A 25,745-nucleotide genomic window follows, 5' to 3' on the forward strand; every position below is an offset into this window, starting at 1 on the left:
ACAGCGATGGAGTGGTGCTCAAAGATGCCTGTGTGTATCTTTTGGCATTTGAATCACTGTGTTCTTTGGCTCTGCTGCCATTGGGAGAAAAGAGGCTGCTGATTCAGGGTTATATGATCATTTTTAGGTACTTTTCATTAAAATAATATAAAGGTTTGAAAAGGCAATTGCATCTAACCTTGTCCCAAACATTACCATGTTTTGTGGGTTTGAAACCAAAAATAATTTTTAAAAAATACCATAGAACTCTAAAAGGTTCAATATCTTATTTTTCCAAGGCCCCCCATGGCTTTCCTAGGAGCTCAATATTCTCGTCAGTTTGAAAGGGATTTTATCAAATAGAAATATTAAATGTAAACAAAACTAAAGAAACATAAGATAGGATGCCTTGAACACTGAGAAATATAACCTCTTTTAGATACTCATATTTTATTGGACAGACTTGTTTATTTTTTTCCTAATCTTCTGATGTTAGAATCTTTCTCTAATCTTCTAACGTTAGAAAAAATTGCCAATGTGAAATGCTATGGTGTTTCTTGGACTTCTTGATGTTGAGGAATGAAATATTAAGTATATCAAAATCTTCTAGTTTGAAGATTTTGAGACATCATTGCCCTTATATTAGTAAAAATTTAAGAAAAGATTAACACATACATAATTGACCAGAAAATAAAATACCCTGGTCTAATGAATGAAACTTTTATTAATATTTCCTGTATGAGTTCCCTTACACATTTACAGTACAACTCAAACTTTAAAGTGAACAGACAAAATTATTTTACTTTGAGTATCATTTAACAATGATTATATGCTATGTGAATAAAAACTAAATTTCACTAGAACACTCAGTATATTGCGTTGAGAAAATAAAGTTTATGAAATAAATTTCAATATTATTTTCAATATGGCTGATGATAAATGTTCTCGTACTGAGGTTATATCAGAAAATCAATATTTTTAAAATTGAAACAGTATAGGTTTGTATTGATCCATGTGGCTAAATCAAAATGAAAGGCTTTATAACAGCTTTCTTAGACAGCCTGCTACCCAGTAATGGCAAACTATCAATTTTAGCTTTCCACTGATAAATCAGCTTGAAAATTGGATGTCAAATTTTTTTTCACTGAAATAGTGATTTTTTTCATGCCCTTTAACCTTTCCTGATGTATTAGATTTGTTTATAAGACTGAGCTCTACCTTCCTGAAAGCAGTTGTCAAAACTGACATTTAGATGTGCTTTCAAAAAATTTCTGAAGTCCTAAAACCTAATTTTATCTACTATCTGGTATGTTAATAGAGGTATTTGTGTGTGTAAACAAACATTAATAAATGTTTAATGCTGAAAATAATTAATTTAATATTTCAGGTAGGTATATTCCTCCATTTACTGATCTCAGGAGTTCATAAAGGTCAGATTCTCAACTGCAGCTTTTAGAAACTAGTGCTCCAGGAAGTATTTTAGCTTTCAGTGAGTACGGGGATTGATTTCTTGCCTAACAGATTGATTTTATTTTATTTTGTGTTAGGCTTTAAAAAAATACTAAGTAAATAAATCTGTTTTAGTTACTGATTATAATTGTGGCCTGTAATCATGATTTACATGTACTTTGTTTTTTATAAGGAGGCATGTGGGTAATCTTTTTTATTCAGGAAAGAGCAATAGCATACAGTATATCTGAAAATAGACTACAAAATCTTAGGTTATGAGAGAAAGAAAACAGCCTTAAACTGGGTCTAATGCTGTAGCCCTCAATGACAGTTGACAGTGCCATACCTTCATGCCTCTACCACAGACTGTAAGTTAGCTTGAGTCGGTATTGATTGTGAAGTTTTCTGTTGTATAATTACTTTTTGCTGGGGAAGAATGTGGTGTGTATTGATCTATATGGAAGCATTTGAGTAGCAGTTTCCCTTGGCTAATAGTGAGTGTCATCTTTCAGCCATGATAAATGGTAACATTCCGGGTCAGCATAATTACTTTGTGGTGAAATGAACCTCCTGTACCCTTCTCCTTCTTCCTCTCACATCAAGGGGCTACCATAATCATCTTTATCTGAAAGCCATGATTTACTGAACTAATCATCCTCTTAATAGAGTAGAATCTTTTTTTTTCATTATGTGCCCAGTTTAACTGTAATACAATTTTACTATTCAAAAAAGTGAATAGTTGTTCTATTCGGGATCTGCAAATATATTTTTTTCTCTAGCTGTAGTCAATTGATCTTGACCTGCAAGAGGCCATCCCCTTAAGGCAGTCTTTTAGCCTTAATGCTCAGTGTTGAAGTGGAAAGAGGAGAAAGATTCAGATGTTCAGCATTTTGACACACTATTTTGTAAGCCTAAGAATCAAACGTTGTGTCTAATTTTAAATTTATGAGAATAATAATATAGTGCTGCAATGAAAATAGCAATACCAATTTACTTTCAGCATCCCCTTAATTAAAACTGTGCAAACCATTGAGTGTGCTGTCCTTTGAGCACTGCACTCAGTTTTCTTCATGAAATAAAATGCAGATGATGCCTCTTCAAATTATGTTGCTAGAACAGCTTTGCTTGTAATAATTGACATCTCATTTAGTATATAGAGTTTTAACTGTAAAACTAAAAAGGGTTTTTTTCCCCATTGTTCTATATCCATTAATTTTCATTAAATGGCAAGCCAGATGCCAAAACCAAGAAAATCATATTTATTACTAAAACTGAAAAACTGTGATGATTTGTATTGTTTGGCATTTCTTTAAGAAGGGGTGTTCAGTGTGTTATCAATATTAAAAGTTTGTAGCATGTTGTTGAAAATGGATTCATGTTTACTTGCCAGTAGTGTAATATGGCCCCTGGGTAATGACTTTGTGTTAAGTAATGTTATTAAAAGAATATCTGGCAATAGTTTTAGATCATTTTAAGACAGCTGTGAAAGGTTTGGATAAAGGTCATTTTCAATGATTGTGCTTAGTTAAATAAATGTGAAAGGTTTCACAATGGGAATCTTGCTTTTCAGTATGCTGTCATAAATTTCCCGTTAACACATCTGGGAATACCAAGTAAAATGTAGTTGTTTCTGCCTTGAAGGCAGTATATTTTATATTTTCCTTGCTTTGTTTGTTTTCTCCTTATAATTCTGTTTATTCACATAACTAGAGTTCAAAGGTTTTACTTTGTCATAAATTAAATCCACTATTCTGTGACAGTTTCTGGGACCCGCTGGATATAATTTTCAAATGGTTGTAACTTGAAGATTTTTGCAGAGATTTAATCATTAAAAGTGTTAAATTTTCTGACAACTCAGCCTCTATTGTGACCTAGTGCATTGGTTGCTCCCTCCCTTGGCCACAGCTGGCCTCTTGCTGTTCACAGCTGAAAAGTGAAATCAATGCTTGGTCTAACAAAATGCAGATGAAAGCCATTCTGATCATATATAGTCATTTCCCGTAATTTTATCAGCCTTCAGTTACTTAAATGATCTCTGGAAATCATTGTTGGTTCATGTGAATACAATACCGAGTTTTGTGTTAAGATGTGCTGTCTTTTAGGAAAATAATACTTTCTTAAGCCTAGCAGTGGTATGCAGCTCATACAGATGTAGAAGAGCTTTTTAAAATATCATCTGCTACTTTTTTCAAAGGAAGCATTACATTCCAAATCAAACCATGAGGGGCTCCATCTAAATTCTGTAGATTTTGAGCCAGTTGGAAGCTTGTGAATTTATTTTTAAAATGTTCTACAATGTTCAAAGTTAGAAAGTAAAAACTCCTAATGTGTCAGTTCACATTTCCATTGCTCTCTCATCCCTTTTATTTTCATTTGAATAAGATGGTTTGGAAAGCTATGTTGCAGTTATAGGTGGTGGTATGTGATGTAGCTTAATGCTCAAAAGGTCACAGAACTACAATGAGTTTGATGGAAAACAGCCTTTCTCCCTATTTTAAATGGTTCCTGCTTTGATTACAGGCATTTATTATAATTATCAGGAGATTAGTCTGTTGTTACAGAATCCTTGTAATGGAACCATTTAAAAGGAATATAATGGCAGTTTATTGGATTTTGAAAAGGAAAAGAGAACAGATAAAGTGGTGTTATTTGTAAATGGATAAACTGTTGCCTAAATATACTAATTTTTTCTTTTGTTTCACCTCACACTTCTTTTTCTTCCATAGTTTTCAATTATATAGAAAAGAGTCAGTAATAATTTTAACAAACCATTTAAAATTAAAGGCTCTTTGATTATAATATTTGAATATATACTTTCCTACTGTGCACTTCAGAGACAATGCTGAACAGGATACAAGTATAGCAATAAGATTGCTCCTTCCATAAATCCTGTCTTAAAAATATGTACATTATAAACAGTTTACGTTTTCTTTTACCTTTGCTTTGGAATTAGTACTGTATAATAATCCTCTTTCAAAACTTGCACTCAATTATCAGACAAGATGCTGCTGATTAGAAATAACAGCGTGTAGGAATTAGTCTCTATTGTCATCAGTTGAGGTATAGCTAGGGCTGATTCAAAATTCCTTTTCTATATTAGCAACAAACCATAATACTGAAAAGCTTTATAACTCACTTATAACTGGTGATAACTAATTTTCCTTTTAATTTAGTCCTAGGCGAAGGTTAAATTATACTCTCTGCTCAAACAGTTTTTTTGTCTGTTCCATTCATAATACAAGTAAGCATATACATGAATTTGGATCAGTTTTAATACAGATACATAGAAACTGGCCTCTATACTCCCAACATTTTCCCTTGATTATTTAGTGTTATAAAATGGGTTCTTTCCAGCACTCATTGAATTGTTTTATTTTCGAATATCAACATAAATAACTCAGAGAAATACAAAAATAGTACAGTTAACATGAGCACAGATTAATAAAAAAGCAGTTGGCTTAATTCTACTCCTATATTGTCATTAACTGGTCAATATTTTGCCAGTACGTCCATTATTAATCCTTATTTTCCAGGCTTTAGAATTTGGATGTGAATATTTTCTCCACAATAGAACTGGTTTTAAAAATCTTGGTACAGATGTCAGTTAGTTTAGAAAATGTCCACCCAGTCGTTCAATTTGAGTTTAACATTTACCAATTTACATTTTTATTGACTGCACTGATGCAAACAGTTTAAATGTATGAAGTTAGAATAGTTCAGTAATTACTTGATAAATCAGTTAAGGAATATTTATGACATAAGTGAAAATAGGTGAAAAACAATGTGACATTTTCTTAGGAGTGTCCAGAACTGTAAGTCACCCTGTTACCCTGTACCTTAGCAAAAGAGGGATTTGTTGGTGCTCTGCTGTCTGGCAGCTCCCTGCCACCCCAGTCTGTTAGCCAGCCAAATTCCATGGGACTAATTTTGCCTTGCAGGTTAACCCTTGGTTTCCTTCACTTCTTGAACTCTCCAGAAGAATCTCTGTGCAGCATCCACAGAAATTACACATTCACTGTTTCCAAAGAGACAGAATACACACCAGCCTAGTAGCTCAACTGAGGATGCCTTCCTCACTTCAATATAACAGCACTGAGATGAATTTATAATAAAAACAAGAATAGGTTTATTAATAAATAACAAGATTGAAGTGATACTAAGGAGAGGTAATAGAAACTGAAATGGTTACAAATGAAACAAAAGTATAATATGTTTCTGAGAGACTACATATAACCTTAGAAGGCTCCAAGTTTTGTTAAAAGCAGTTTTCTAACCTACAACTGCTTTTCGGCATCACCAACCTACATAATTTGGGATCCACCATTCATAGATACAAAGAGCGCTGACCTCTTTGTTCCCTCCATAATGGATAACAAGATGTCCTTTTGCTTCTCCCTATATTCCCCAGCCTTTGTCTTGAGAGTCAGCGTGACTAGCTGGGGTTCACAATGCCGTGTGTCCTCTTATGTGTTGATGTCATTCTGCTCCTCATCTTCCAGGCAACTGCTGTTTACCTCAGATGCAAATGAACTGCCCAATGTGTTTGGCATTGCCATGCTCAATTTACATTATATACACAGGCAAACAGGCAAATCAAGATTCCTTTGTGCAGGACAAACTTGTTTATCAACTCTGTCCACAAATATATTTTAGGAACATATTTCTAGCACACATACCTAACTCTTTATGCAACATCCATACGAACCTCATGCAGCGATATTAATGACCAGTGTGTCACCAGTTTTCATTTGATACTTCATATGACATCTTTGCAGGTAAATACTATTATAGCAATATGTTAGGTGTAGTGAGTGTGTCAGGCCTGATAGGAGTTACAGAATTGTGCCCCATCTGCCTTTTGGCACTGATGGGCTATTTGGGTAACAAATGCCTTGTGCTTTTTTTGGCAATTAAATGCTGAAACAAAGCAAAGCATTTTTTTGTTTTTGTTAATATCCGCAGTGTAGTTTATTGCTCCAAGACCAGTGAAATTTACTATATTTATAGGTCTGTCTTATTACCTTTTGTCAGGGTTCCCTCCCCACTCTGAACTCTAGGGTACAAATGTGGGGACCCACATGAGAGATCCCCTAAGCTTATTTCTACCAGCTTAGATTAAAAACTTTCCAAGGCACAAATTCTCCCTTGTACCTTGGATTAGGTAACGCTGCCACTACCAAGTGATTTAGACAAACTCAGGGAAAGGACAACTTGGAGTTCCTACTCCCCCTAATATCCCCCCAAACCCCACACCCCCTTTCCTGGGGAGGCTTGAGAATAAACAAAGTGAGCACAGACCAACCTTGGGGTTTTTTAGGACACTTAAAAAAAACCCAATCAGATTCTAAAAGAAACAGAACTTTATGGTAAAGAAAAAAGGTAAAAGAAGCACCTCTGTAAAATTAGAATGGAAGATAATCTTACAGAGCAATCATATTCAAAAACAGAGGATTTCCCTCTGAGCTAAACTCTAAAGTTACAAAAAGAAAACCAGGAATACACCTTCCTCTCAGCACAGAGAAAATCACAATCCAAAACAAAAATAAGCTAACACATTCCCTTGCTAGTACTTACTAATTCTAATGGAGTTGGATTGCTTGCTTCCTTAATCTGTGTCCAGCAAGCACACAGAACAGACAGACCAAAACCTCCCCCCCCAGCCCCGCCCCAGATTTGAAAGTATCTTATTGGTCCTTTTGGTCAGGTGCCAGCCAGGTTACCTGAGCTTCTTAACCCTTTACAGGTAAAAGGATTTTGTGCCTCTGGCTAGCAGGAATTTTATAGTACTGTATACAGGAAGGTTGTTATCCTTCCCTTTATATTTATGACACCCTTTGATCTGAACACAGTCAAGTTTGGGCTTACTTTAATTTAATCTAAGAAAGAGTTCCATGCCAATGGGTCCTGCTGCTGAGCACACTGCCCTGTCTGACCAAACAATGAACAAATTACCCAGTGTCTAGATGAACATGGGACTTCGATGAGAGCTATCTGATTGAGCTGCAATGAGAAAAGACTGAGGTAATGTTGGTGGGCGGGGGGAAGCAGGGGAAGAGTTGTGCGGACTTGTATCTGTACTGTACTCCTCATAGAAGGGTGTGACCGCCATTTGTAAAACACTTTGATGATAGTGCTAGAACCTATGCTGCTCCTGGATGTTCAGGTATTGCTGTAGCCAACGGTGCTCTTCTCCGTCTCCTCCTTGCAAGGCAAGTGCAACCTTTCTCTCCAGTACAGACTTTCCCATAATGACCCATGCCTTTGTTTCTTCAAGATTAGATTGCTGTGTTTGCACTATCTGGGGCTATACCTTGAAACCATTCCGAAGCAGAAGCTAGTGCACAACTTTGCAGGCCGCTTACTCAGCAGGCTCACATGTTGGGAGCACATGAACCCAGTGTCTAGTGATGTGCTTTGGCTTCCAGGTGAAGTTTAAGGTGTTGACTTTAGCCTCTAAAGCACTAAATAGTTTGGGCCCTGGTTTATCTGAAAGATTGCCTTTCCCTCCATGGCGTACTGCCACAGTTGAGATCAGCAGTGGTGCTTGAGCTGGAGCATGAGGAAGCTGCTGGTAGGGTGTTCTCTGGGAGGAGTCCTTGATTTTGGACTCAATCCTGCCTTTTGATCTGCCAGAGCCCAGATTTGTTAACCTTCCAGGCACACTGCAAAAGTGCTTTGGGGAGGATGTGCATGGAGGTGGATATATTTAAGGGCCTTGCTATGTTTATGATTTTTATGTAATAGAATGATTGCCTATAGTTGTGTTTTTTTAAATGTGAAGAAATAAATAAAATAGTGCCTGATAGTCTAAACCTGGGTCTTTCCAGTTGCAACTTTCCTGCAGAGTGTAGTTGTCTTGAGGATATATGGTAGGTCTTGGGAGGTAGGTCCCCATCTATTAAGGGCTGTGTAGGATAGGAACAGGACTTTAAATTCAGTTCTTCAAGAACTGGGAGCCAACCACGATTGAGAAGAATGGGTGTGATGTGTTTGTGTTGGCTGTTACTGCTTTTGAGAGAAGTTGTTGCATGTTGCACCAGCATCAGCTTTCTTGGGTTGGTTGCATTCAGCTCCAGGTAGAGTGAGTCTATAGAGTGTAGAGCAATAGTCTAACCTAGAGATAACACACCTCATTGTTGCTAAGTACAAGTCTGAAAGAAAAGAGCACAGCTTTCTTGATGATCAAAGGTTGAAGAAGGCATTCCTAGTTACTGTGACAATCTATATTTCGAAGTGTAGTGAGGAGTCCAGCATGACACCAAGACTTAATGCCACCTTTCTGGTTTGTAGTCTGATTCCTTTGAACATCGGTGAAGTTAGAGTACATTATGTAACAACACCCCACCCCACCAACCTAGCTATGTTAAAAGAATATTATGTAAGTTGCAAGCTCACACACTTGAAAGTGAGCAAATGCCAGATTTATGGCTGCTTTTGCAACCTTCATTCTGCCCCTTTTGCATACATCATGTGTGCTGAATGAGGCTGGAATCCTGTGGCAAAAACTGTATGTTATCAAGTAATTAAAGCCTTTATCATTAAATTCTCTCTCTCTCTCTCTCTCTCTCTCTCTCTCTCTCTCACACACACACACACACACACACACACACACACACACACACACACACACACACACACACACACACACACACACACACACACAGCTACAGCAGCTTTCCAGAATTTCTAAGTAATCTTTACTGTTGCTGTGGTGTCACTGTGAGCTCAGACTTACAATGTTCATGATCAGTTATTGTTTTGGCAGGCTGCCAACATTTTTTTCCTGAGGAACCCAAGTAAGAGAAGGGAAATGCTGATTTTCAATAGTCTGGGCAGGGATGGTGTCCCTAGCCTCTTGTTGCCAGAGCTGGGAATGGACGACAGGGGATGGATCACTTGATAGTTACCTGTTCTGTTCATTCCCTGTGAGGCCCCTGGCATTAGCCACTGTCAGAAGACAGGATACCAGGCTAGATGGACCTTTAGTCTGACCCAGTATGGCCACTCTTATGTTCTTATATCTCAGCAAAACCTGAATGGAATTTCATATGGCTAAGAAAAGGCATTTCTGTTGCCCAAGTGGTTTCCCCCTGCGGAATTTCAAAGGCTTGCTGCAAACAATGGAAGTGTTAGGTTGTTCAGAATCCTTTATGATGGAAAGTATTAGTGTCAGAAATATACAGGTTGCTGTCAGCTCACCCTGTGATTCCTCAGATTGTTTCCTATTTCCACCACCTGTGTCTTCCCTGGATTTATCTAAAACTAACTTCTCTAAATCTAGCTACTGAACTCTTCCAGTCACTGGGACATCTTATTAATGGTCGAGGCTACCTTAGAGAAGGGGAGACATATTTGAGTTTGTATGTTTGTTGCATGAGACGTTGATGTCTTACAATTTATCTGACTGGTCTCATGTAATTGCTTGTAGATGGAATTGAGTTTTGAGTTTTGCAGTTATTTGCATGATAGAGGCCTGGTTGGTGAGGAGTGGGTGACCATCACAGCTTTATAGATTTGTCTCTGAACACTTTAGTGTTCACTCACTCATGAATGGATACAACTTGTGAAGCCCATTTGCTTTGTAATGATCTTTCATGTATATTATCCATGCCATATTTTCAGCAGGATTAAAGGCTGCAGAGTGGTTTGTTTGCTGCCCACGGGCAGGAATTCATTAGGCAGCACCACACCACCATTTTTGTATCATGTCCTGGCCTGAAACCTGAGTAGTAGGGATCCAAATATTGACAGGGAAAAGGTGTTGCTGGAGTTTCCCTGAACTGCACTAATTTTCATGAACTAACAAGAAAAGGGAAGTTGCAGACAATGCTATAATTGGGGAGATCGTTAATAAGTATATGATTTTCCAGGATTTGCCAGACTACTGAATTATTTAGGGTGTCTGGTAGCTTATCTGCTTTTGAAAGTTGTATGTTAATGCTCTCAGCAAAGAATTTGTTACACATAACTGTGAATGTGGTGGCTGAAGGCTCAATAATACTTCTCTACTATTGTATATGTGTAAGGGGACTGTTTCCCCCTTACTAACATTCAGTGGAGGTGTTTTAGTTGCTAGCTCCCACTACTAAAAGGGGGAAGGGTCGATGGGGAATCAGGACCCTGAGACTGACAATCCCTCGGAACAATGGGGAGAGGCCAATGCTCCAGGTCAGCCTGAATGACAGGGCGGGCAGGCTACTCAGGGAGTCAGGAGGCCAGGGAGGTCCCATCCTCCGTGTGAGCTGAAATTGCCTGGGTCAGACAGAGTGGGGCTGAGCTAAGGAGAAAGCAGGGGTGCAAGCTGAGCTGTGGAGCAGAGCTGTGCCAGATCCAGAGAGAGCAGACCCTGTCCTGGGAGCAGAGCTGCAGCCCCAAAGCCAGAGGCACAGCCCAGAGAGAGCAGACTTGCCCTGTGGGGAGAGCTGCAGCAACCAGAGCCAGAGGGTCCGGAAAAGCAGCCCACAAAGCAGGTCAGTGCTGGGAGTAGAGTCACAGAAGCAGCCTGCAGAGCAGACCTGTCGTGGGAGCAGAGCTGTAGCAACCAGAGCCAGAGGGGCCAAAGAAGCAGCTCACGGAGCTGGAGGCAGAGCAGGAGCAGTGCTGAGACAGAGTGGTGCAGCTGGGGCTGGAGCAGTCTGGAGCTGGGTGCGGTGAGCAGTTGGGTTGAGCGAGGGGGACCCTGGGCAGCGGGCCCAGCACAGGGAGACTCCTCAGCCAAGAGGCTTGGATCGTAACCCTGACAGGGCGGGGCGATACTGAGAAGAAGGATCCTACCACTTAGAGCCTGAGAGCGTGTGGCCACCACCAGAGCGAGTGTCCGACCCGCAGCATCGCTGCAGCACAGCCAGGGCCTGAGAAGAAGGCCTGGGACTTACAAGGAACAGACTGTGAACTGCCCGGACATTCCAGAGACACTGTTCATGATGTTCCCTGCCACAGAGCGGGTTGATGTGTTTCCTTTAACCTTTCCCATTTTTCCTTATTCTTTTTGAAATTGTTGATTAAATAACTTGCATTTGCTTTAACTTGTATGTAATGGTCAGTGGGTCAGAGAAGTGTCCAGTGCAGAGAGAGTACCCCAGAGTGGGGACACCCAACCCCTGTCCTAGGTGACAACAGCAGGGTTGGGGGTTGAGACCCCCTGGAATCCTGGGCCCAGGCTTGTTGGGGTTACGAGGATTCTGCCAGGCAGTAGAGTGGAAGGGAATTCCTCAAGGGCAGGGAGGCCACTGGGTAAAGGAAGTGGGAGCAAGGGCTCACTAGCCCACTTCACCGGGGTAGTGCACTTCACTAGCCCACTTCACCGGGGTACTGCAGAAGCCAGGAAAGTTCCCCACAAGAGCGGGACTATTCCCCCGCTTACATATCTGTAAAGCACTTTCCCACCACTTATCCTCACAACATCCCTGTGAGCTACTTTTTAGTGTTGTCTTTTTTTACAGAAGGGAAAGAGCAAGACAGAGCAATTTTCTTTTCAAGGCCACACAGGATGTTTGTGGCAGAGTCTGGATTGGCAACAGGAGCAGTGGGCTTCCAGCACCAAAATTAAACCTATCTAATATATACCAGAGAACACACTTAAAACTGTAAATAGATATGCTGTACATTGTATTTGGAGTGTGTGCAGTATGGGGACACAGTTGAGGAAGGCTATAGAAAATCACTATGAAGAGCACAAATATGGCAACAAAATTAGAGGATGACATATAAGCATGACTAAATCAGCTAAATGTAGATAGTCTGGAAAAAAACTCAAGGTCATGATCATGGTCTATAAATATCTTCAGAGCAATGGAATAAATGAAGGAACTGAATTATTTAGTCTGTTGCTAATAGAGCAAAAAGCTATAGCCTGAAGCTATGTTAGTTAAAGTTAGATGTTAGGAAGAATTAACAAACCAGTTGGGCAATGGAATAGAATATGTGCCTGACATGCAATCCTTACTCACATGATTAGTCCCGTTGATTTGGGACTAGTCACATAGGATTGGCCATTTTAAGGACACCATAACTAGCGCTATTTTAGAACAAGTTTGATGAGACATCAGTGATAATGATATAAGGAACAGTCCTACAAAATGGACTGGAATCCATGAATGACAAAATATCGATCTACTTTTTATCTAAGAGTATGGTACTGCTGCCCATCTCCATGGTATCTGAGCACCTTTCATGTAAAATTGATTAGCAATACTGAAACTTCTGTTGGACTTCATGGGATATGTCTATATGGCAATAAAACACCACTGCTGGCCAGTGTCAGCTGACTTGGGCTCGCGGGGCTATAAAATTTCAGTATAGATGTTCCAGCACAGGCCTCACAGGGTCCCAAAGCCCTGGCTCCAGCCCAAGCCCAAATGTCTACACTGCAGTTTTGTAGCCCCCCAGCGCAAGCCTCCTGAGCCCAAGTCAGCTGATCTGAGCCAGCTACAGTTGTTTTATTGCAGCGTAGACATACCTATGAAGTCTCTGGCTCCACCACCCACTCATTTGGTTTACTTGATTTGTTTCCTTTGTTAGTTCCAGGTCCTTCTGTTTGGTTGGGGTGGGGTGGGGGGTTGAAATTTCAAATTGTGATGGAGTTAAATTCCAGGACTTCAAAATATTGTCTGATCCTGAAAAATGTATAAACATGCTTAACTTTAAGCATGCAAGTAGTTTCATTCACTTTAATGGAGTTACTTATGTATTTAAGATTAAGCAGGTGTGTATATCTTTGCAGGATCAGGGTCTGAATGTGGACACTACTTTTAAAAATATATAGAACAAATACAGATTGTTTAAAATAACTTGATCTTTTTCAAAGTCTTAATTATACATAACAAAAAGTTATTGAACCTTTAAATACTTCACTATTCATTCTCCTCTTTCTAGAGCTTTAAAAATGTAGTCTGTTTTTGAAGAACTGCTAAGGTCATTTTTTATGAGTTGTGTGGATCATTTTATGCTCATTACGTATATGTAGATTCAAAAATAACTTCTGTTTTAGGTCAAGCAATTGGAATCTGGATTAGGGAATTTTAAAGTCTGACCCTGTGATTTGCTAGCCATGTTTCTTTGTCATTGCTATAAACACAGAGAACTCCTTTCTTTAAAGGGACCCATGAAATTGATTAAGCTGCTGCACACAGGATGAGACCTGGGGTGTTTATGTACTAAATATCCCTTAAATCTCCCTTTTAAAACTGTTGTCCTAATTACTAATCTAATACCATTCAAACTATGGCATCAAGGCCTTAATAAATTGAACAATGAACTTCAAGGGAACAAAATTAGCTAAATTAGAAAACATGATGATAATCACCTTGAAAGGTATCTAATTTATTAAAACATGTTAATTGTACTTTTATTTCATTGTCCCCACTGATATTTCTTTATCTAGAAGCATCTATTCAAATAATCTAAGGATATATAACTAAATGTGTGTTCTGTATTATATTTATAAAATCATATCCGAGCAAGAAGTCATACTATCCAATATCAGCTATAAAGGAATTTTTTACTCTGAAAGTACATTGAAAATATAAGAGAATACAGATGGTCATATGTTACTGATTTATACAAGTCAGGGGGAAAAAAATCAATTATGTCTAATGATTGTCACACAGAGGATTATCTGATGGTTAGGTTAAATGGCTAAAAGGAAAAAAAAAAAAAGAGCATTGCTGAAAAATATATCCTGAATTGTATAGTATTACAGAATACCTTGTAGACAAACATTATTTCATGCTTATTTATTTATTTTAAAGAAATAAATGCCAGGATTTCTCAAGACAGGAAAATAAGAAAGTAATAATATTCCTCTGTTTAATATTTTTTCAATATATCATGTCCACTCTTTTTCCCATAATATTTTTCAGAGCCAAAAATAAATCATTAGGACATGCTGATAATGTTTCAGGATGTTTTATAGAAAACTGTTTCTGTACATCTAAAGAATCTCATGACTGTCAGAAATAATAAAGTATAAATAGAACAGTTTTGATTTGCTTGCCAAGCTGCTTTCTCAGCTCCAACAAAAATTCACATGAACAAGAAATTTCTAAATTAAAGTTACTTTATCATTTACTTTATATTGTAATAAATATGGTCTTTATCAGAGCATTTTGCAGCACTGATTGATATGTCACTTGGGGAAATATTTATTTCATCAGCATGGGTCACATTTGTTGGTAAGAATAACTGTTTGCCTACCAGTTAATACAATTTATTAGTGAAGAACCATCCAAAGAGTTGTGCAACATGTTGGTGTTTCAGTTCTTAAGAACAGTACCAAGTTTAATGCAGAATTTGTTTGCTTTTGAATATTTATCTTAACTTAAACATTGTTTAAACATTTTGTACCCGAGTATGATACTTTAGCGGAGAGAGAGACAGACAGAGAGAGAAATGATGCTGTCCCACAAAAAATTGGGCAGCAAGTTCCATCCTATAGATTCCTCGAATCAAAATGTTTGTTCTGCAACTTCCAGGTACCAGGTTTCATGCAGGATTTGTAAAAATTGCAAAGTTTCAGATTTTAAAATTTAATGAAGAACTATGTGCGGTGGAAATTAAAATAACAAGATCTCATGCAAAACGTTATTTATTATTCACTAGGCTTTGTGTACTGTTGATGTAAGTAGGTAAACATCAAAGAGACTAATTATTTCTCCACATTGCCTGGCTTATAAATTAGCTGTCATTAAACAGTTGCAGCTTGAATAATTTATAAAGGTTTGAAAGAGTAATTCATTATGGCTTTTCTGAAATTGTCATAAGACAGAAAAGATAAGCAGTGTGATATAGTTTAGAATAACAATATTTAAATATGTAGGTAAAACATTGTTCTTTATTTTTTCTGAGTAAAGCACAAGACCGGGATGCCACAGACTTTGTTCCTGAATGCCACGGACTTTGTTAGTGTGTAACCTTCTGCAAGTCACTTAGGTTTACATTTTCAAGTGTGTTCATTAACTTTGCCTGAAGGAGAAGCTGGACTGGGGGCAGAACAGAGTTCCAACAGAAAGGGGATAGGGTAGAGTTTCTCATTCCTTACCTTGCTCCCCATGGGATGCTAGTGGAGATTAGGTTTTTGTGGGTTTGTCACAAAACAACCTCCCACCCTCTTGTGACCAAGCTGGGGTCACAACAACCAGTTTTTGAATCCCTGTGTTAATATCTGAAAAGCACTTTGAAGTTCTTAGGTGGAAAGCACTATAGAAATGCAAACTGTATTAACCTGAGTGAAAATTATCTACTAATCACAAATAAAGGAAATATTTTTTTATCTAGATCAGTTTTATATTTTGTTAAAATTAACTTACTTCCTCCCCCCCAACGTACTGCTTAATAGGTTTCTTATGAGTTTATAGGTGTAAAATGACAAAATGCTGTCAAAATTCTTGTGTGATGCTGAAAATGTGGATGGCATGCTGAGGACCTCTATATATTGTATTCGGGAGGCAGCCATGTTTGTTCTTCCTTTATTGCAGCATATGAGTTACATAACAAGTAAAATAATATTGTCACCACTAGTTGGCACATTTATACAGAATTGTTTTAGCTACTTTCCTTATTTCTCTACCATTGATAATCAATGTTGTTCTAACGAGGATAGATAAAAATCAATTATTTAAAAAAAGAGTCAGATTCTTTTATTTAAGTCAGACTTTTGTTATTTAAATTAAGTACAACTTTTTTTTTAAACGAACCTATGTACAATTAAATTTGAAATTGAGAATGTATGCTGAGGCCTAAACCTATGATCTAATCTGTGGAAATCATTTAAATTAAATCAAAAAAATAATATTAAGCAGTACATGTTTGCTGTCAAATTTTAAAGAAAGTCAAACCACTGAACTGGTGAAAGTCAATGGCTAAGGACCTGAAATCACAGTTTTAAGTGCTAAACCAGCTTTTGAAAGCACTAGCCTCTTCTGCAGGTATTTAGAGAATATTTTCTTCATTTCACATTATTCAGTTAGCTCAGTGCAATGACTAGTTCATGCAAAGTTAACAAACCAATTGGGAGTTGAAAAAGCAGGAAAGCTTATTTTCCTCCTCTTTCAATCTATGAATAAAAGCTAGATATTAGAGGATGAGATCTACTAATTCTAAAATCTTGAAAGACATGGTGACCAGAAACAATTGGTTCGGGTCACTAACTACTAAATACGTCCTTTGTTTAATAACTGCTAGTTTCAAATACAAAACGTGTTTTGTAAACTTTTTGATGAGCTTTTTTCTTACGTATTCAACTCATTTAATATGTTTTAGTTAATAAAAAAGTGAAAGTTATTTGTGCATTTTTATTGAATTCTAATTGTTATCCAAATAAAACTTGACACAAATCACAATTTAAAAAATCTAGCAAAATAAGAAATGCATCATTCACCCTGTTCTAAAATAATAATGTACAAAAATTAAGAATCTGAATACATATAAGTTTGTCTGCAAGTGCTGATGCCTATGTGTATTCCACACCTGGGTACATATGTTCTCCATGCACCAAAGACCAGAGATTTGTAGCAAGTATTTCCATTGGTCCACACTTGTACAGTTGTTTTTCTCATGCTCTGAACTGAAGGCATAAAGGGTGGCATGGTGCCTCTCCAGTTCTTTCTTACAACTGCATAGCATGAGTCAGAATGCTCTGTGTCTTATGATCTTCCTCTACTTTCAGAATCCGTAAATATATATTGTAAATAGTTTTAATAAGTGTAGATGTAGTGTTTTAGTGTTTTATAGCTAGTGTAGTTTGTCTAGTTCCTCTCCAAAATGGGAAGCATCTCCCCAGGGAGAAGGATTATGCCCAGAGTATGGCAATTTAAAATGTGTATCTCCTGCCCCCTTTCTTTCTCAGTCAGTAACTAATACCTGTGCTGCCTTTACTGTCTTGCGGAGGCTTACATTGCCACCAAGTGCAGCATCTGCTGCTTCTTCCCTCCCCGAACCTGTGAGGGATGAAAGCTCCATTTATGAAAACATCTCACGGCAAATGCTATGAGATTCCAGTAAGCTCCAGACTGGGGAGACATTCCCTCCCCACGTAGCACAACCTCAGACTTTGAGAAACATCCCTCTGAGCATGAGCTCCAGAGTAGATACCAAAACAGTTAATCTAAGAAACCCTCTAATGAAAGTAGGAGACGTGATAATAGGCATAGGGAGAGATCCCCATCCAGATCTGCCTCTAAGAAAAAAGATCCCTTCCCTTCTTGGTCCAAGTCAGATGAATCCTCATACGTGGACCATAAGGAATTAGGTCCGCATAAATCTTTGGTCCAAGAAGGGAAGGTGCAAAGTAAAAAGGATCTGACTGTACCAACTCAATCTCTATCTCACAGGCTGAATGACTGGCACCAGCTAGTTCCACTGGGGTTCCACATTGGACCCCCATTTGACAGTTTCAGCACATTCTGGGTTGGATCCTCTGAATACCAGGTCACTGGTTGCACCAGTTCTGTTGGTCCCCACCCCTGGGATTCCTCAACTCCAGGAAGGACTGAAACCTGTACCTCACAGGAGGATGTTTACACTTTACCCTATCCACAATCTCCTCTCCTGTTGGGCCTGGTCCTTCTCAGAGAAATTTCAACAACAGAAGAAACTACCTTAAAGAGAAGAGGATCATCTCTTACCATCCACAAGTCGGAACATTCTTCCACCAGCAGAACAGTGGGAATCTACCTTTTCATCAGACAAATCCAATGTTCCAGACAAGCCTTTCCCCCTGAGGGAGACAAGCCCAGACAGATCCCATAGGAAGCTGCCCTCCTCCTGGCTATGACTGCCTCGTAGACCACTGGTATCCTATGTCCTCTGGCTGGTTGATCCTTCCTACTGAGCTCCATGGAATCAGTATACTAGAAGCCCTACATCTGTGCAGGAATCACACTGCCCTCTTCTTCCAACCAATACCAACCAGCTGTATCAGAGTCTACAGAGGAAGTTGAGCTGGACCAACTGGTCCTGACAGTTCTGACGAGTACATCCTCCTCCTCACCTGATGAGGCAATTGTTCCATCATCCCCTTCACCACCTGATGACCACAGGCAGCAACAGAAGCTTTTGCAAAGGGTGGGGGGTAGCTGAGCTCCAGATCCCTCTGGAAGAAGTCCAAGATACTCAATAGTGTCTCTTGGCCTTCTTGCAACCCTGTGGCCCTCCCAATGAACGAAGCCATTTTGGAACCACCAAGACTATGGTATATTCTTGCCTCCTGTGCCTCTTCTCTAAAAAGGGCTGAAAAATGCTATTTTGTACCAGTCAAAGGGACAGAGTTCCTATTTACCCACCCAATGCCCAGCTCCTTAATGGCTACAGACAGGGACAGGAATGCAGCACCCCAAGACAACATCAAGGGACAAGGGAGTAAAAGGCTTTGATCATCTTGGGAGGAAAGTATTTTCATCAGCCATCCTCCGATTCAGAATTGGTACCCATCAGGCATTGTTAGCACAGTACAATTTCACAATTTATTCCAAATCTGTGGACTTCAGAGACAAACTTCCTATGGAAACAGGGCTTAGTTCCAAGTCCTCATCAGTGAAAGCAGGCTGGCAGCTATGATATCACTCCAGGCAGCAGTGAATGCACACTGTGTTTAGAGCCAGAGCCATGAGGCATGAATGGTAGCTTCACTCTTTGGGGTTCCCTAGGGAGGCCCAGAATACCATCGAGGACTTGCCCTTTAATGAGTCTAATATCGTCAGTGAGCAGACTGACAAGTCTCTACATTCTCTTAGGAGTCTAAATACAGCCTTCCATTCTCTGGTGACCTAGGCGCCAATAATTCCCTCCCTGAAGGAGAACATATGATTTGCAGCTCTCAACATGAAAGGTGCTTATTTTCATGTGGATATTCAAAAGGTTTCTTAGATTTGAGGTATGACAAGCACTGCCATTTCAGTGTACTTCCTGTCTGGGGCTGGCGACAGCACCTAGGTCTCAGTGGTGGCCCAGATGAGATGCAGCCACTATGCTGTCTTCCCTTACCTGGACAAATGGCTATTAACAGGCAGATCAAGCTAGGAGATCCCATCAGTGCCAGATTCTTACTCCACCTTCTGACATTATTGGGGATCTGTGCAAACAAAGAAAGATCCATTTTGACTCCTAAGCAGCTCATAGCATCATCATCTCACCATGACAGACAAAATAGGAGAGAGCTTCTGATGCCACCAGGAACTCCTACCTCATTATCAGATCAGATGAATGGCTACCTGTCTTTGAGCTCCCATGACACCTCTGGAATCAGCTTAACAAGTTCAGGTGTGCCATGGTTTATTTCACCAAGACCAACCATGCCTGGGACACCAGGACAGTCCACTGTGCATCTCTGGTGCTGTAGAGGATGCTGCACAAAAGCTGGAGGGTTGCTCTTCTCGTGTTGGACTCTCAAGCAGAACGTGGCTGATTCAAAGGTCATTGATTGGCTCAAGACCATTCAACTCTTGCCTTGCCTGTCTTGCCCACAGGAAATCACTATATATATAGCTTAAATAAATGTATATATAGTGTATTCTCCTGGTTTGCCGGGGGGGGGGGCACCCAATTTAGTGTGAAAGCTGTATTTAATTGCAAAACATGTTTTAATGATTCCTAACAAAAAGATATTGGTTGGTAAAGTAACTAAAAAGTACATATACAAAATACAATTAAAATGATTTAGGTTTCCTGCTTTCTGATTAAAATCATGTTTTAAAAGTGATTTAAATCAGTCTTTCCTGAGTCTACCATATCTTCATTAATATTAAGTACCCTTCCCACTTAACTACGATCAATATATTACTAATAACTTTAATAATAATAGTATTTAGCTCTAATTGTACTATGTAGGATCTTTAAATATTGTCTGTGACCAATGCTTCATCAGGTGCACTTTTGCTGATTTGTTGTTAGCATTCAAATTGAGATGTGGCCTTTACCCTCCTGTTGTACTATCTTTTGGTATCTATTTATGAATGGTCAGTTTTCTTTCATTAAAGTCACCATTTCTTTGTGTAAGTGAACCACTTGGAATAAGTAATCTTGTTTCAGGTATTTACCCATTAACAACAGGGCAGACATTCTGGAGTGAGAGTCTTAGATTTGAGAAATATTTCTGTCTGGAAATATAGACAGTCTAGGTCTTCTGATTGTACTCCTTTGTTTTCTTCAGTATATTTATTAACAATTTGTTCTTCGGACCCTTGGGATTTAGGACTTGATGCAACATGCTTAAACCCCTCAGTGCTTGGTAAATACCTTCAATTTTGTTTTGGCCTCAATGGTTGATGATCAGAAACTAGTTATTTGATTATGTAATCCAGCTTAGGAAGACCTACAAGATATACATGGATAACCACAGTTCAGAAGTTCTCATCTTCATGTTTCTGCATGGGCAAAAATAAAATTAGATAAATCTGTTTGTTTAAAAATAAGTACATGAATAAATAAAAGGAGGAACAAACAATTTTAGTCATCACCCTAACCAGTCTGCAAGCATGTAGTATCTCTTTCTCTTACTCTTTGTCAATTTGACTTTTGACTTCTTGTCGGGATGCAGCCTTTATGGAGTATATACTGTGATGGGGTATATAAACCCCACACTGGGCCCAGAGGGGTTAAAAAGCAATACTGGGCCCAGGTAGCCTCACCTTCCCAGGCCTGCCGAGCATGCTCCCACTGGAGGAATGGGTTAAAAGGGAGCTCAGAAGGCCAGACAAATCATGGTGGGCAGACTGCCGGGGAGAGGAATCCATCTGCAGGAAGCCAGGCCAAAGGTTGAGTCTGAAAGCGGACTACAGAGCTGTAAGGCCCACAGGCAGTGCATTCTTTAACCACCACCCCCTTTAAGAACCAGCCGTTCCGGCAGGGCCCTGCTCCTCTGGACTCTGATCTTGTTGAACAACTGACTGTTTGGATTATAGAGGCAACAGAAGGGACCTACTGGTAGGAAGTAGCCCAGAGAATGAACTTAGACTTGTTGCAGAGAGGACGCTGCCAGTGTTGCTTCCCACAGGGCTCTCGGCTGAGACCCAGTAGAGAGGGAGGGCCAGGCTCTCCCTACCATACCCTGTTAAGGGCTGAGGCCCAGATGCAGGTGGAAAGCCGAAGATTCCCAGTTTCAGGTCAGGAACAGGCATCTCTATTGCCCTAGTAGAGAGGCAAGGGGCCAGAATCTGGTGCGCTAACCCCTAGGCCACCCAGCCCTTTGAGTCCCTTATTGCATACACCATATTTTACCTAGCATATTGGGCACTACTGCAATGAAAAAAACCCAGCATTAAACAATGTGTAAAAGAGAGAAACTGATTTTTTTTCAAATGTTTGAACAATTCACTTTATAATTTCCCATATCCTGTTCTTCCCAAAATACTCAAGGTGAGATTCTGTGCTGTGCTTCTTACAGGCACAGCACAGAGCTTGCAGCCCAGGGTGAGGTGGGGCTAAAGCGGCTTTAGACCACCTTTGTATCTTCCAAATTTGGGCTCCTCTGCAGAAAGCTCCTCTGTAATTTTGACTTCCCTGAGGACATGTCTCCCAAGGCTTCTGTATGGGTTGCAGCAGTGCTTGGACTCTCTGCAGAAATGTGTGCTGTGACCCTACATCTGACACACCCCTCCTGTCCCAAGCATGCCCCATGCACAAGGATCCATGACAGATAGTGTTATAGATGTCTGCTCACAAACTCATAGACTTTAAAGTCAGAAGGGACCATCATGATCACTTAGTCTGCCCTCCTGTGCATTGCAGGCCAGAAAACCTCACGCACCCACTCTTGTACTAGACCCCTAACCTCTGGCTGAGTTACTGAAGTCCTCAAATCATTATTAAAGTTACAGAGAAACCACCATTTACAGCAGTTTAAACCTGCAAGTGACCCAAACTCCATGCTGCAGAGAGAGGCCAAAAAAAACCCACAGTCTCTGTGATTCCTTCTCAACCCCAAATATGGTGATCAGTTAGACCTCAGCATGTGGGCAAGACCCACCAGCCAGACACCTGGGAAAGAATTCTTAGTGGTAACTCAGAGCCCTCCCGAGCTAGTGTCCCACCCCCAGCCATTGGAGCTATTTGCTGCTAGTAGTTGCAGTGCCTACATTGGGGGAATGCTTCCCGCAATGCCTGGGCTTTCAGGGGTACTTTACGATGTTCTAGGACTTTTATCTGGCAATAAAGGGCCAGAGCAGAGGGTGAGAATCTCACTCTTAATCTTTGGCATAGTGAAAACAATACAGTGGTTACAACCCAATTCCTTCCATTTTCCTCAATTGCTGTTAACATTGGACAGTATATGTAACCTGCTCTTTTTGACATAATGCAGGTTGTGTCATTATCACAGTGAACACTGTCCTTCCGGTAAAGTTACAAGTGGTGAGTAAAAACAGTTACAAAGTTCCAATGGTCCTTTATTTGGATGCTGGTCACCAAAAACCCTCACAAACACCCAGGGTCACTACAACCTGACCTCAGCCAGAGAACTGACCTTTAATGCCACCTATACTGGAACTGTGGTCATCCCTCCCCTTCTGGGTCAGAGGGAGGCCACACCGCCTCACTATGTCCTCTGGATCACTGCCTAGTCTCAGTTAAACCAGCCTTCAGAGAGCATAGCAGGGAAAATGCTGCCATGTGTTTACACTGTCAGCTGCAAATGCACTAGCATGGCCACATTAGCAGCTCTTGCTTGCAATGCCACAAAGAGCAGTGCACTGTGATAGCTATCCCAGTGTGCAAGTGGCTTCAACATGCTTTTCAAATCTGGGGGGTGGTGTGGAGTGTGTTGTGTGTATGTGGGGGGAGAGAGAGTTGGGTTTTGGGGGGGCCGAGAGTGTTGCAGCATGCTGTCTTGTAAGTTCAGACAGCAGCAGACCCTCCTCCTCCCTGCCCCTCTCTCTCTCTCACACTCACAGCAAGCAGCATTCCACAGTAATGGTTGCTTTGTCCCAGAGCAGATAAGCATGTCGGCTGTCAGAATCAGAGCTTTGAAAGGGCATATCTGCATTCCTGCAGCTGATTCCAAAACAATGACAAGAGTGGCCACTGGACTTCAGGGGATTATGGAATATTTCCGGAGGTCAATCACAGCGCAGTAGTGCGACACCTCGTTCACACTGACACCGGGGCATTTCAGCCAGAGTGCAGCAAGCTTTATGCTTCTTGTGGAGGTGGATTACCAGGAGCGCTCCAGCTGCAGAGTCCAGGTGCTCTATGTGCCTTGCCAGTGTGGACACATCAGGAGTTAGAGTGCCCGGGACTGCTTTAATGGGCTCTAACTTGCAAGTGTAGCCAAGCACTAAACATGCCCCATTTTTTAAACTTTTCCTCACAGGTCAGGTTTTTTAAACCTTTAATAATTTTTATAACTCTCCTCTGGACTATCTCCAATTTGTCTGTAACCTTCTTAGTGTGGTGCCCAAAGCTGGATACAGTACTCCAGCTGAGGCCTCACAAGAGCTGAATAGAGCAAAACAGTTAACTCTTGTGTCTTATATCCTGATCGTGATATTTGCCTTATATATGATAATCAAAGTGATATTTGCCTGTTTTGCAACTGCATCACAGTGTTGCTCATATTCAATTTGTGATCCACTAAAATCCCCAGATCTTTTTCAGACGTACTGCTGTCTAGTCAATTATTCCCCATTTCGTAGTTATTCATTTGATTTTTCCCTTGCATTTGTCTTTATTGAATTTTATCTTGTTGATTTCAGACCAGTTTTCCAATTTGTCATGGTTGTTTTGAATTCTAATCGTGTCCTCCAAAGTGCTTGCAACCCCTCCCAGCTTGAAGTCATCTTCAAATTATAAAAGCATACTCTCCACTCCATTATCCAAGTCATTAAAGAAAATATTGAATGTCAATAGTCCCCTGCGAGGCCCCACCAGATATCACTCTCCTCACTGAACCACTAACTTTCTCTTGTCCTTTGTTTCAAGTTTAAGCTTCTTATTCTCACATTCAAGACTCTGTCTTTGAATGTGAGATCTTTGCTCTCATTTCATCAGTGAATCCTGCTTGTCTCCTTTTGCTTCCCTCTTTCACATCTTGGCAGCCCTACACAGGGCGTTCAAAGTGTCATTTATCTGTCATGACATTCACTCATTCGGCAGCCCCATCATTCCTTCCTGCAATTCTACAGGGATGTAACTCATCCCGCAGGGCTTTCTGCACAGTATTTGTTCCTACCATTAGACGCCTCAGTGATACTCGCTCTTCAGTTTACCTTGGGAGCACTCTACCTCCTCTCTCTCTCTCTGCTCCTATTGTTAGTTTGCAGACAGATAACTTATCCAGTAAGACAGCAATGGTGACACCAGGAAGAAGGTAAAGTGGGGAGACAGTACATACCTCACCAACGCCATACACCACCCACCCATCCAAGCCGGCTGTCACAGACTTCCATTCACTAACTCCCACAACCTCAGCAGCCCACCCACCCACCTAGGTGGCCCAGTAACCAGCCACTGCCCAAGGCATTTCCCAACAGTCCCCAGTCATCCAACTTCCCCATGTACTTCTTCACCCCCTCTTCTTTGATGCCTGATGGAACCTCATCCAGCTACTTACTCACCACTCAGATACTCCAAGCACTTCTCAGCTAGCTCCACCCTTTAACCCAGCATTCCTTGCATCATCCATGTACCTTCCCTGGAATCCCTCCACCCAGCCTCTTTCACAAAGCTCCCTATCTCTAACCCACCTAATTAAAAATACTGTCACTCAACCATTATATTCATAACAATTTTTAAAAAGACTGAATCCTCCCCTCATTTTCCTAGTGTATTTAGCATTTGACTGTTTAAATTTTAAGCTCTTCTTTGATAGAGCTGGGTTGTCTTTTGTGTCCTGTACCATTCCAATAATGCTCTTGGTACTTTACCAGTAATTATATCCTGGTGCTTATTTAATTAATAAAACCACAAACAGTTCCTGTTATAAGCTTGCCCAAGATGATCCTTAATCTACTTTGGTATTATTTTCCCTGAATTCTTTTCAAACTTGCATTGAATTGGGAGTCATATCAGAGTCATAAATGTCTTTATTCTCTGTATTGATGTTTCTAGTCTCCAAGAACATATTTCTGACATTCTCTGAATCTTACTTGGAAAATCATAACACAGCTTTTGTGATTTTTATGACTAAAACATTTTCCCTGTATAAATTGTCTAACCTAGGCATGTTAGTTTATGCTGCAAATATTAGTCTTTGTCTAAGTACAATAGTTCTTTATTTTTTTAAGTCATTGCAACATAGTGTGTGATTTTGAGTAACATGTCACACCAGCTTGGCATAAGCAGCAGTCAGAAATAACTTCCTCTAACATGATCACATTAACTATTGATTT

The 25,745-nt window shown here is 40.0% G+C and overlaps 1 protein-coding gene across 5 annotated transcripts in view; it reads left to right on the forward strand.

The window, feature by feature from the left end:
* The window catches only part of NBEA (neurobeachin), an 858,254-nt gene that overhangs the window by 537,271 nt on the left and 295,238 nt on the right, over window positions 1-25,745 (forward strand). The gene's annotated exons all lie outside the window — the stretch shown is intronic.

The sequence above is a fragment of the Caretta caretta genome, chromosome 1, assembly GCF_965140235.1.
Source record: "Caretta caretta isolate rCarCar2 chromosome 1, rCarCar1.hap1, whole genome shotgun sequence".
NCBI lineage: Eukaryota > Metazoa > Chordata > Testudines > Cheloniidae > Caretta > Caretta caretta.